At 34.9% G+C, this 10,773-nt stretch overlaps 1 pseudogene; it reads right to left on the bottom strand.

Moving 5' to 3' along the window:
• Window positions 1–2,877: 2,877 nt before the first annotated feature.
• Window positions 2,878–3,009, bottom strand: LOC117285563 (annotated as a pseudogene).
• Between the last annotated feature and the right edge of the window lie 7,764 nt (window positions 3,010–10,773).

Below are 10,773 nucleotides of genomic sequence, written 5' to 3'. Positions count from 1 at the left end.
AGTAACAAGGTAGAACAATCCACAAGTCCACTACCTGGACTCCTGAACTGGTAAAAAGGGAAATAATGAAACAAATGAATGAGGCTATAGGAAAAAAATCAAAGGAGAAATTATTTCCCAGATAACTATGGAGATAGGGACCAGAATGAAAGATATGTTTAGTGACTCTATATAAGATACAGATTTTTAAAAAAAGATAGAGGAGCTCAAGAACATCATGGAAACCATGAAACCCAGCATAGGAAAGGAATGGTGACCAGGAAGCAGATTCAAAGATATCCAAGAGATTAAAAACTCTATTGAAAATATATGTAGCAGAAGTATATGTAGTAGAGCCAATGAGAGGTCAGAATATCAGATTTAGGAGATTGTATTGCAGTAAGTGACCATGAAAAGAGAAATTTCTTTAAAAAAAGCAAGGACCTATGAAAAATCAATCCAGCATCTGCTAGATGATGCAAAGAAGAATAACATAAGATTGATCAAAGTCAATGAAAAAGCAGGAGATAGTGCAAATGACATAAAAAACCTGTTCACAGAAGTAATGGCAGAAAACAACCCAAACAGAAAAAAAGATCTTGACATACAGATAAGTGAGGCATATAGGACTCCAATTTGCTATTATAAAAAAAAATCTTCCACAGGTATACTAGTAAAAATTCTAGAAATTAAACACAAAGACAGAATATTAAAATCCATTACAGAAAAACAACAACAACAAATAAACTATAAATGAAAGCCTGTCAGAATCACAGCACATATCTCAACACAAACCCTCAAATCAAGGAAAATTTGAAGTGAAGTATTTCAACCCTAAAGGAAAACAACTTCCAACCCAGATTCATGTATCCTGCAAAACCATGTTTCAAAGCTGGGTGTGGTGGTATACGCCTGTAATCCCAGCACTCTGGAGGCTGAGGCAGGAGGATCACTGCAAATCTGAGACAAGCCTGAGCTACACAGTGAGTTCCAGAGAAATCTGAACTACACAGTGAGACCCTGTCTCAAAACAAAAACAAAAACAAAAAACTACATTTCAAAGTTGATGGAGAAATAAAATACTTCCATGATAAAGAAAACCTGAAGAAATTCACACCCACCAAGCTAGCACTCCAAAGTGTTCTGAAGGAGATTCTAGAAAGAGACAACAAGGATTACAACTCCATGAACCCCAAAAGAGTGAATTTACCAGGCAAGGCAAGAAATTAAACAGAAAAGGAAGCCAACAGCAGGAAAATAACACGACAGAGATAAGATAATACATATCAGTTACAACCATCAATGTTAGTGGTCTCAATTCACCAAGAAAAAGAAACCAACTGGCAGAATGGATTAGGAAACAAGATTCAAAATATGTTGTATACAATGAACACATTTAATTAAAAAACAAATTCACAGACTGAAAGTCAAATGATGGAAAACAATACTCCATGTGACTGGAACATGGAGAAAAGCAGGGGTAGCTCATCTACTTGCAGACAAAGTGGATTTCAAGACAAAACTGATCAAGAGAGACAAAGAAGGTCACTAAATCCTTGTAAAGGGAACATTCCAAGAGGAAGAGATAACAATCATAAATATATATCCACTAAATACTGGTGTACCCAATTATATAAAACAAATATTAATGGACATGAAAAATCATATAAGCACTAATACAATTGTAATGGTGGACCTCAATATCTCACTGTTATAAATAGATCAAGTAGACAAAAAACCAACAATGAAATAGTAGAACTGAACCAAAGTCTTGAACAAATTATCTTAACAGACGTCTATAAAGTGTTCCACACCACAACATCAGAATGCACATTCTTCTCAGCTGCATGTGGGATATTCTCTAAAGTAGACCACCTACTAGCTCATAGAACATGCTTAAGTAATTGAAAAGTAACTGAAATTATCCCATGTATATTGTCAAACCATAGTGCAATGAAATTGGAAATCTATGGCAAAAGAAACCACAATAACTTCATAAACATATGAAAATTAAACAACACACTCTTGAATAATCAATGGGTCACAGATGAAATTAAGGAAGAAATCAGAGCATTTCTACAATTAAATGATAATGACAGTACAACATACTGGAAGTTATGGGATGCAATTAAAGCATTCCTTTGAGGGAAATTTATAGTGGTAAACACTGATATCAGGAAAACAGAGCAGGCTCAAATAAACAACCTAATGTTGAACCTCAAGCTTCTAGATAAGGAAAGCATATCAACAGCAAAGCTTGTATGAGGGAGGAAATTATAAAAATCAGAACATAAGTTAATGTGGTGGAAACTTAAAAATACAAAGAATCAATGAAACAGAATTGGTTCTTTAAAAGATTTGATAAAACTGAAAAACCCTTAGCCAGCCTTATAAAAAAAGGAAAGAAAAGACTCAAATCCATGCAAATAGGAATCAGAAGGGTGAAATTACAGCAGATCCTTCAGAAAACCAGAAGGTTATCAATACCTACATCAAGAACCTGTATTTTAATAAGATGGCAAATACAACAGAAATGGATAGATTCCTAGTTACATATGACTTACCAAAACTAAATCAAGAAGATGTAAAACTTCTAAATAAACCAATATCAGCTAACTAAATTGAAGATGTAATTGAAAACCTACCAATAAAAATGGACACATATTGAAGATATACTTCTAAGTGAAATAAATAAGTCACACATGTGTAAATACCGAATAGTTTCTCTGGTGTGAATAAACTGTAATAGTACATAAGATCCTAATGAGATAACTGACATTGTGAAATGAGAAGAAAAGGGCTAAAGGTGTAGGGAAAGTGGAAAGAGCAGGGGAAAGGTAATAAGGGAAAATATGAAAAAATGGAAATAAAGTGTTTGTAAATGGGGATGGAGAAGGTGAAGGGAGGGCAGGGACAATGGGAAAAATGAGAACCAAGACCACCTGTCATGTAAAGGTACAAGATCCCAATAATGAATGTAACTGCACTGTATACCTACACTTGGTCTTGGCCAAAAGGCCGAGAAGTGATGTACTGTATACCTAAACTGTACCAATAAACTCAATAAAAGAAAGAAAGAAAGAGCCTACTAATAAAGAAAAGGCCCTGATGGATTCACTACTGAATTCTACAAGAAATTTAGAGAAGATCTAATGGTGCTATTCCTCAAACATTTTAATGAAATCAAAAAGGAAGTAATGTACTCAAAGTCATTCCTGGAAGCAAAAATTACCCTGATTCCAAATCCAGAGAAGGATCCAATCAAAATAGAATTACAGGGCAGGGGATTTAGCTCAGTGTATCTACTGCCTGCCTCGCAAGTGCAAGGACTTGAGTTTTATCCCCAGTACCAAAAATAAAAATAAAAAATCAGAATTTTAGGCCAATACCCCTAATGAACATAGATGCAAAAATCCTCAATAATACTGGTAAAACAAATGTAGAAAAATCATTAAGATGGCTACATATCATGACCAAGATGGATTCATCCCAGGGATGAAGGGATGGTTCAACATATGCAAATCAATAAATGTAATACACTATTAACAGAGTCAAGGACAAAATGTATATAATCCTCTCAATATATGCAGAAAAAACATTTAACAAGGACCAACACCCATTCTTGTTAAAATCTCTACAGAAAATTGGAATATATGGACTTTATCTCTATTTGATAAAAGTTATTTGTGATAAAATAGCCAGCATCATACTAAATGGATAAAAACCAAAAGCTTTCACTGTGAAATCAGGAACAAGACATGGGTGGCCACTGTCGCCACGTTTATTCAGTATAGTTCTGGAAACACTAGCCAGAGCAATTAGACAAGAGTAAGAATCAAAAGGAATAAGGATAGGAAAGGAAGAAGTTAAATTGTCATTATATGGAGATGACATGATATTCTACAGAGAAGAGGAAAAACTCCACCAAAAATCTCCTAGATTTGATATTCAAACTCTGTGGCATAGTTGGATACAAAGTCAACACTCAAAACCAATAACCTTCCTGTACATAAATAATAGACTCACTGAGAGAGAAATTAGAGAAACAGTCACTTTCATTATAACATCCCCCCCCAAAAGGAAATACCTAGGAATAAATCTAATGAAGGAACTAAAAGATCTCTATGTTGAAAACTACAGTACTCTGAAAAAGGAGATTGAACAGGATATTGGAAAATTGAAAGATATCCTTTGTTTTTGGATAGGAAAAACCAATATAGTGAAAATGGTCATACTTCCAAAACTCTTGTACAGATTTAATGTAATTCCAATCAAATTTTCAACATCATATCTCACAGAATTAGAAAAAAAATCCTAAAATTCATTTGGAACCAGAAAAGAACTTGAACAGCACAGGCAATTCTGGGCAACAATGGCAAGGCAGCAGGTATAACAATCCCTGACCTGAAATTATAATACAAAGCAACTGTGATAAAAATATCATGGTACTGGCAAAGAAACAAAAATGAGGATTAATAGAACAGACTAGAAGATGCAGAAACTATTCCAAACATAGTTAGCCACATAATCTTTGACAAAGCAGCCAATTACCTTCACTGGTGGAAAGATAACCTCTTCAATAAACAGTGCTGGGAAAACCAGCTTTCCACATGCCAAATATTGAAACTAGGTCCATATTTCTCATTATGCACTAATCTAAAATTGAAATGGGTCAAAGATCTAAATATTAAAGTGGAAACACTAAATCTGCTCAAAGATCAAATAGGTAGAATGTTTGAGGACATAGGAGTAGGCAAAAACTTTGTGAAGTAAATCAAGACTGCATGGCAAATACTACAAAGAATAAACACTTAGAACCTCATCTTATTAAAAGCTTTTGCACAGCAAGAGAAACCATCAACAGAGTGAAGAGACAACCCATAATGTGGGAGAAAAAATTTACAAACTATTCATCAGACAAAGGACTACTATCTAGACTATGCAAAGAACTAAAAAAAAAAAAAAAAAATCAGACCCCGCAAATTTAAAGACCAGTCCACAAATGGGCATATGAAATGAAAAGACACTTCTTAGATGAAGAAGTAGAAACATCAAATAAATATATGAAAAGCTGTTCAACATCACTAGTCATTTGAGAAAAATGAAAACAATGCTGAGATTTCACCTCACTCTAGAAAGAATGGCTGCTATCAAGAAATCAGCAAAAAACAAATGCTGGAGGGGCTGTGGGGAAAAAGCAACACTTCTCCACTGTTGGTGGGAGTGTAGACTGGTGCAGCCACTGTGGAAATCAGCATCGAGATTCCTCAAAAAGCTAGAACAAGAGGTTCCACTTGACACCTCTATTCTCCTTATTGTTATATTCCTGAAAGAATTAAAAGCAACATACCACCACAATATATGCACACATATATTTATAGTAGCACATTTTGTAATAGCTAAATCTTGGAAACAGCCCAGATGTCCATCAACCGATGAATGGACAAAGAAATTGTGACTTTTTTATACAATGGAGTACTACTCTGCCATAAAGAAGGATGAGCTTCAGGCATTTATAGCTAATTGGATGAACCCTGAGACAATACTCTCAAGTGAAATAAAACAAACATACATGTTTAAATACCATATTGTTTTTCTGGTATGAGAAACTGATAGTGGAAATAAGGACTAAAATGTATAATAGGTATTGGGAAGTGGGAAGAAAATGTTCACATAAGGGACAAGATAAAAGTGAAAACAGGGGAAATATGGAAACAAAGCTTTTGTACAAACTGTCCATGTTAGGACACTATCCAAATCTTATAAGTTTAGGAATATTGAATGTATATCAACGATGTTTTCTAATAAAAATTATGTGAGCCTAGAAACAATTAGAAGAAAATCAACAAGTATATGCAAATTAATCAACATTCTCCTGAACAACAAATGGGTGAAAGAATAACAAAAAGGAAAATTAAGACATATTGAGGCAAATGAAAATGGAAACACACCTACTGAAACTTGTGAAGCTCAGCAAAAGAAGGGCACAGGGAATTTATGGTGAAATAGGGCTACATTATGGTTTGATTTGAGCAATAGTTACATAGCTGTTTGCAAAGAAAGCATCAACTTGTACACTTATGACGTGTGTTTTACAGTACATAAATTATAATTCAATAAAGAAAATGAAGGTTTAAAAGCAAAAACATGATATTTAAATATTTTTAAAGAATTTTGTTGTTTAGGGGTGCTTTTCTTGACATGTGTACTTTGGGACTGTACTAATTTTACAACCTGGGACAAACAGGCCGAATCTAGTAGTCCAAATTCTCACAGAGGGCCATGCTATGACTGAGAATGGAGCAGAATGTTACACATGCAGTGAGATAGCTCTAACAATACATTTCTACTGATGTTTTCCATTTCCAACAGTGAGCTATGAGATGTCCTCTGGGAATCGACTGCAAGCTTCATTCCAACTTGCTTCTCTTGTCCTCCACTAATGAAGTTTGAATGTGTCATGGGTATCTCCATGTGGACCTGCCTGACCTCACTAGTGATGATGAGCAGTCCTGAGGTGATACAGCTCAAAGACATTTAGGAACATTTTCATTTATGACCACAGCAACCCCATCAGTGCACAAAGGTGGGTCACAACTAGGTGGCAAGAAAGTGGATAACAGGCTCTGTGAACAAGGAAAGCTAACCTCTGTTATCTTCCTTTACTTTTGCGGGGGATGGATGCAGAAGCAACCAAGTTTGGTGTTCATGGTGAGCTTTCATGTTCCATGGAATGAACAAACATGATGCAGAGATGAACAGGAATATGATCAGGATTTTTACATAGTTACAGTAAAAATGCTAGGCAGGGCAGAGGCATTTTGTACAGTCCTCATGGTCTAAGTAGATTTATCAGCCAGGTTGAGATAAGAGAAACTATGATTCTCAGGGCTCCAGGGTTTAGAAATCTCTGTCTTCCTTAATAATAATCAATCAGTAATTTTCTGTCGATTTATGATATAAGACACACAGTGGCTATTTTACAGATCAAGGATAGGTTAATTTCAAATAAGAATATTCTCTATTTTTTTAGACAGGGAGAAAGATCCTGGTTTGTTGGAAGAAAAGAGAAGCACGTAAACAGAGAAACTCTATTTCCTTGGAGTGACTTCTAGGTGAGTTTTTTGTTGTTTTTGTTTTTGTTTTGTACTGGGGATCAAACTCAGGACCTTGCACTTACAAGGCAGGTGTGTTGCCACTGAGTGAAACCCTTGGCTTTTTGTTGGGTACTTGCAGATTCATTTGTAATTTAGTGAGTCACATGCTTAAATCAGAGACTGCTTATATTTAAGGTAGTACTGCAGAATATGCATAAAAACACAGGTTTGAATAAATCAAAGAATTAAATCAAACAGGAGTGGTGATAGTGGGCATCCTTGTCTTGTTCCTGATTTTAATGTAAAGGTTTTCAGTTTTTGGCCATTTAATATGATGTTGACTGTTGGTTTTTCATAGACAGCCTTTATTAAGTTGAGATATAGACCACTTATTCCAATTTTTTGCAGGGTTTTTATCATGAATGGGTGTTGAATTTTGTCAAATGCTTTTTCTGCATCTATCGAGAGGATCATATGGTTTTTGTCCTTGACTCTGTTAATATAGTGTATTACATTTATTGACTTATGTATGTTGAATCATCCTTGCATCCCTGGAATAAATCCAACTTGGTCAGGATGTATGATTTTCTTGATGATCCTCTGTATTCTGTTTGCTAGTATCTTATTAAGGATTTTTGCATCTATATTCATTAAGGAGATTGGCCCGTAGTTCTCTTTTTTAGTTATATCTTTCCCTAGTTTAGGAATCAAAGTGATACTTGCTTTCAGGAATGAATTTGGAAGTATTGCTTCCCTTTCAATTTCATTGAAAAGTTTGAAGAGTAATGGCGATAGTTCTTCTCTAAATCTCTTGTAAAATTCAGCAGTGAATCCATCAGGACTTGAGCTTTTCTTTGTTGGTAAAATTTTAATTACATCTTCAATTTCACTGATTGCAATTGGGGTGTTTAAAATGTTTTTATCTTCTTTGTTCAACTTTGGTAATTCATAAATATCTAGAAATCTGTCCTTTTCTTCTGTTTTCCATTTTGCTGGAGTACAGGTTCTCAAAGTAGGTATTGACTACCCTCTGGCTTTCTGTTGGATCTGTTGTGACTTCACCTTTTTCATTCCTAACTGCATGGATCTGAGCCTTTTCTTTCCTTTTTTTGACAAGGTTGGCTAAGAGTTTATCAATTTTATTTATTCTCTCAAAAAACCAACTCTTTGTTTCATTTATTTTTTGTATCATTTTCTTAGTTTCCATTGCATTGATTTCTGCTCTAATCTATATAATTTCCTCTCTTGTTCAAGCTTTGGGGTTTTCTTGCTCTTGTTTTTCTAAGAGTATAAGATTCATCATTAGGTTGTTTATTTGAGCTCACTGCTTTCCTAGTGTGGGCATTCAGTGCTATGAATTTTCCACGTAGAACTGCTTTCATTGTGTCCCATAGATTCCTGTATGTTGTATTGGCATTTTCATTTATTTATAAAAACTGTCTAATTTCTTCTTTAATTTCCTCTTGATTGTTCAGGAGAGTGTCGTTCAATTTCCATGTGTTTGTGAAGTTCCTACAGTTTCTTGTGCTATTGATCTCCAGCTTGATTGCACTATGATCTGATAATATACAGGGGATAACTTCGATTCTTTTGCACTTATTCAGACCTGTTCTGTGAGCTAGTATGTGGTCTATCTTAGAGAATGACACATGTGTAGCCAAAAAGAATGTATATTCTGATTTTGTGGGGTGGAAAACTCTATTAACGTCTATTAAGTCCATGCATTCAAAAGCTTGATTCAGTTCTTGTATTTCATTGTTGATTTTCTGCCTAGTTGATCTATCTATTTGTGATAGTGGGGTAATTCGATCTCCACTACAATTGTATTAGTGCTTATTAGGTTTTTCATGTTACTTAATATTTGTTTTATATAGTTGGGGGCATTAACATTTGGTGTATATATGTTTATGATTGTCATCTCTTCCTCTTGAATTGTTCCCTTTACAAGGATGTAGCAGCCTTCTTTGTCTCTCTTAATGAATTTTGGTTTGAAATTTACTTTGTCTGTGAATACAATTGCTACCCCTGCTTTTTTCTGGGACCCTGTCGCATGGACAGTTGTTTTCCACCCTTTCACTTTCAGGCTATGGACTTCTTTTGGCACTAGGTGTGTTTCTTGTATACAACATATTGTTGGATTTTGCTTCTTAATCCATTCTGCCATTCTATTTATCTTGATTGGTGAATTGAGGCCATTGACATTGATGGTTATAACTGATATGTACTGACTTGATATTGTCATGTTATTGTCCTTTTTATGACTCTTTTTACTCCCCCCGCCCACTATCCTTTTAGTTTCTTGCCTTGCCTATTTGATTTGGTCTGTCAGACTTCATGGTGTTGTGATCTTTATTGTCTTTTTCTAGGATCTTGTTTAGAATTCCTTGTAGTGCTGGTTTGGTGTTCATGAAGTTTCTCAGGCGTTTTTGTCATGGAAGTATTTTATTTCTCCATCCATTTTGAAAGAGAGTTTTGCAGGATACATCAGTCTAGGTTGGAGGTTGTTTTGTTTTAGGACTTGAAATGCCTCACTCCAGGCTCTCCTTGACCTAAGGGTTTGTGTTGAAAAGTCTGTTGTGATTCTGATGGGCTTTCCTTTGCATGTGATTTGTTTCTTTTCTCTTACTGCTTGTAGTATTTTGTTCTTCTGTTGGATTTCTGGGATCTTGATTATTATATGTTTATGTGTAGATTTTCCTTTTGATCATGACTAGTTGGAGTCCTATATGCCTCACTTATCTGTATGTCTAATTCTTCCCTTATGTTTGGGAAGTTTTCTGTCATTAATTCTGTGAACAACTTTTTTAAGTCATTTGTATTTTCTCCTGCTACTTCATGGATTCCTATCAGTCTTCTGTTATTCTTTGCATCATCTAGGAGTTGTTGGATTGATTTCTCATGATCCCCTACTGTTTTTAAGAGACCTCTCTTTTCATTGGCACTGACTGCAATCCTATCTTCTATATCTGAAATTCTATCTTCACAATGTTTTATTCTGTTGCATACAGTTTCAATAGAGTTTTTAATCTCCTGGATATCTGTTTGAATCTGTTTTATGGATTCCATTTCTTTCCTCTGTTGGGCATTCATTGTTTCCATTTCTTTTTTATTCTGGACCTTCATGGCTTCTATCATGGTCCTGAGCTCATCTATTTTTTTGCTCAGTTTCTGTTCTATTGTCTCAAATCATGACTTCCATTTTCTCACCATCTCTATGGTAATCTGGGAAATTATTTCTGTTTTGAATTTTTCTAGAGCCCGATTGATCTGTTTTGTTACTTCTTGTGCTATGGGTTCAGGGTGTCCTGCTGGTTCACTATCAGACTTTTCATCCTCATTTGCCCTACTGTTTCCATTGGTGAACTGGAAGTCTGTCTTTGTGTCTTGCTTAAGTGTTTTCTCATTTTTTTTGTTGTTGTTGGGTTGTCCTTGGTTCAATTTCTGTATTATTACTTAAATATTCCTGATATAGTTGTGCTTTAGCTTTTGAGTCTCTAATGACTCATAGAGATTATCATTTTTGTAATATCAGAGAAAACAACTCATTAAATCAACCCCAATCCTTTATCCCAATTGATACATTCAGCAGCATAATAGGATCAAGCACAACTTGCAAATTGACCACTATGATAGTCATTAATCTATCACCTTTAAACCATGTGAATTAAATTAAAATCAAGAAGCAGCCCAAAATATG

The sequence above is a fragment of the Fukomys damarensis genome, unplaced genomic scaffold (genome assembly GCF_012274545.1).
Source record: "Fukomys damarensis isolate Sample0158 unplaced genomic scaffold, DMR_v1.0_HiC HiC_scaffold_1, whole genome shotgun sequence".
Taxonomy (NCBI): Eukaryota; Metazoa; Chordata; class Mammalia; order Rodentia; family Bathyergidae; genus Fukomys; species Fukomys damarensis.
Note: the sequence above shows the minus strand (reverse complement) of the source record. Positions and strands in the feature narration are given on the sequence as shown.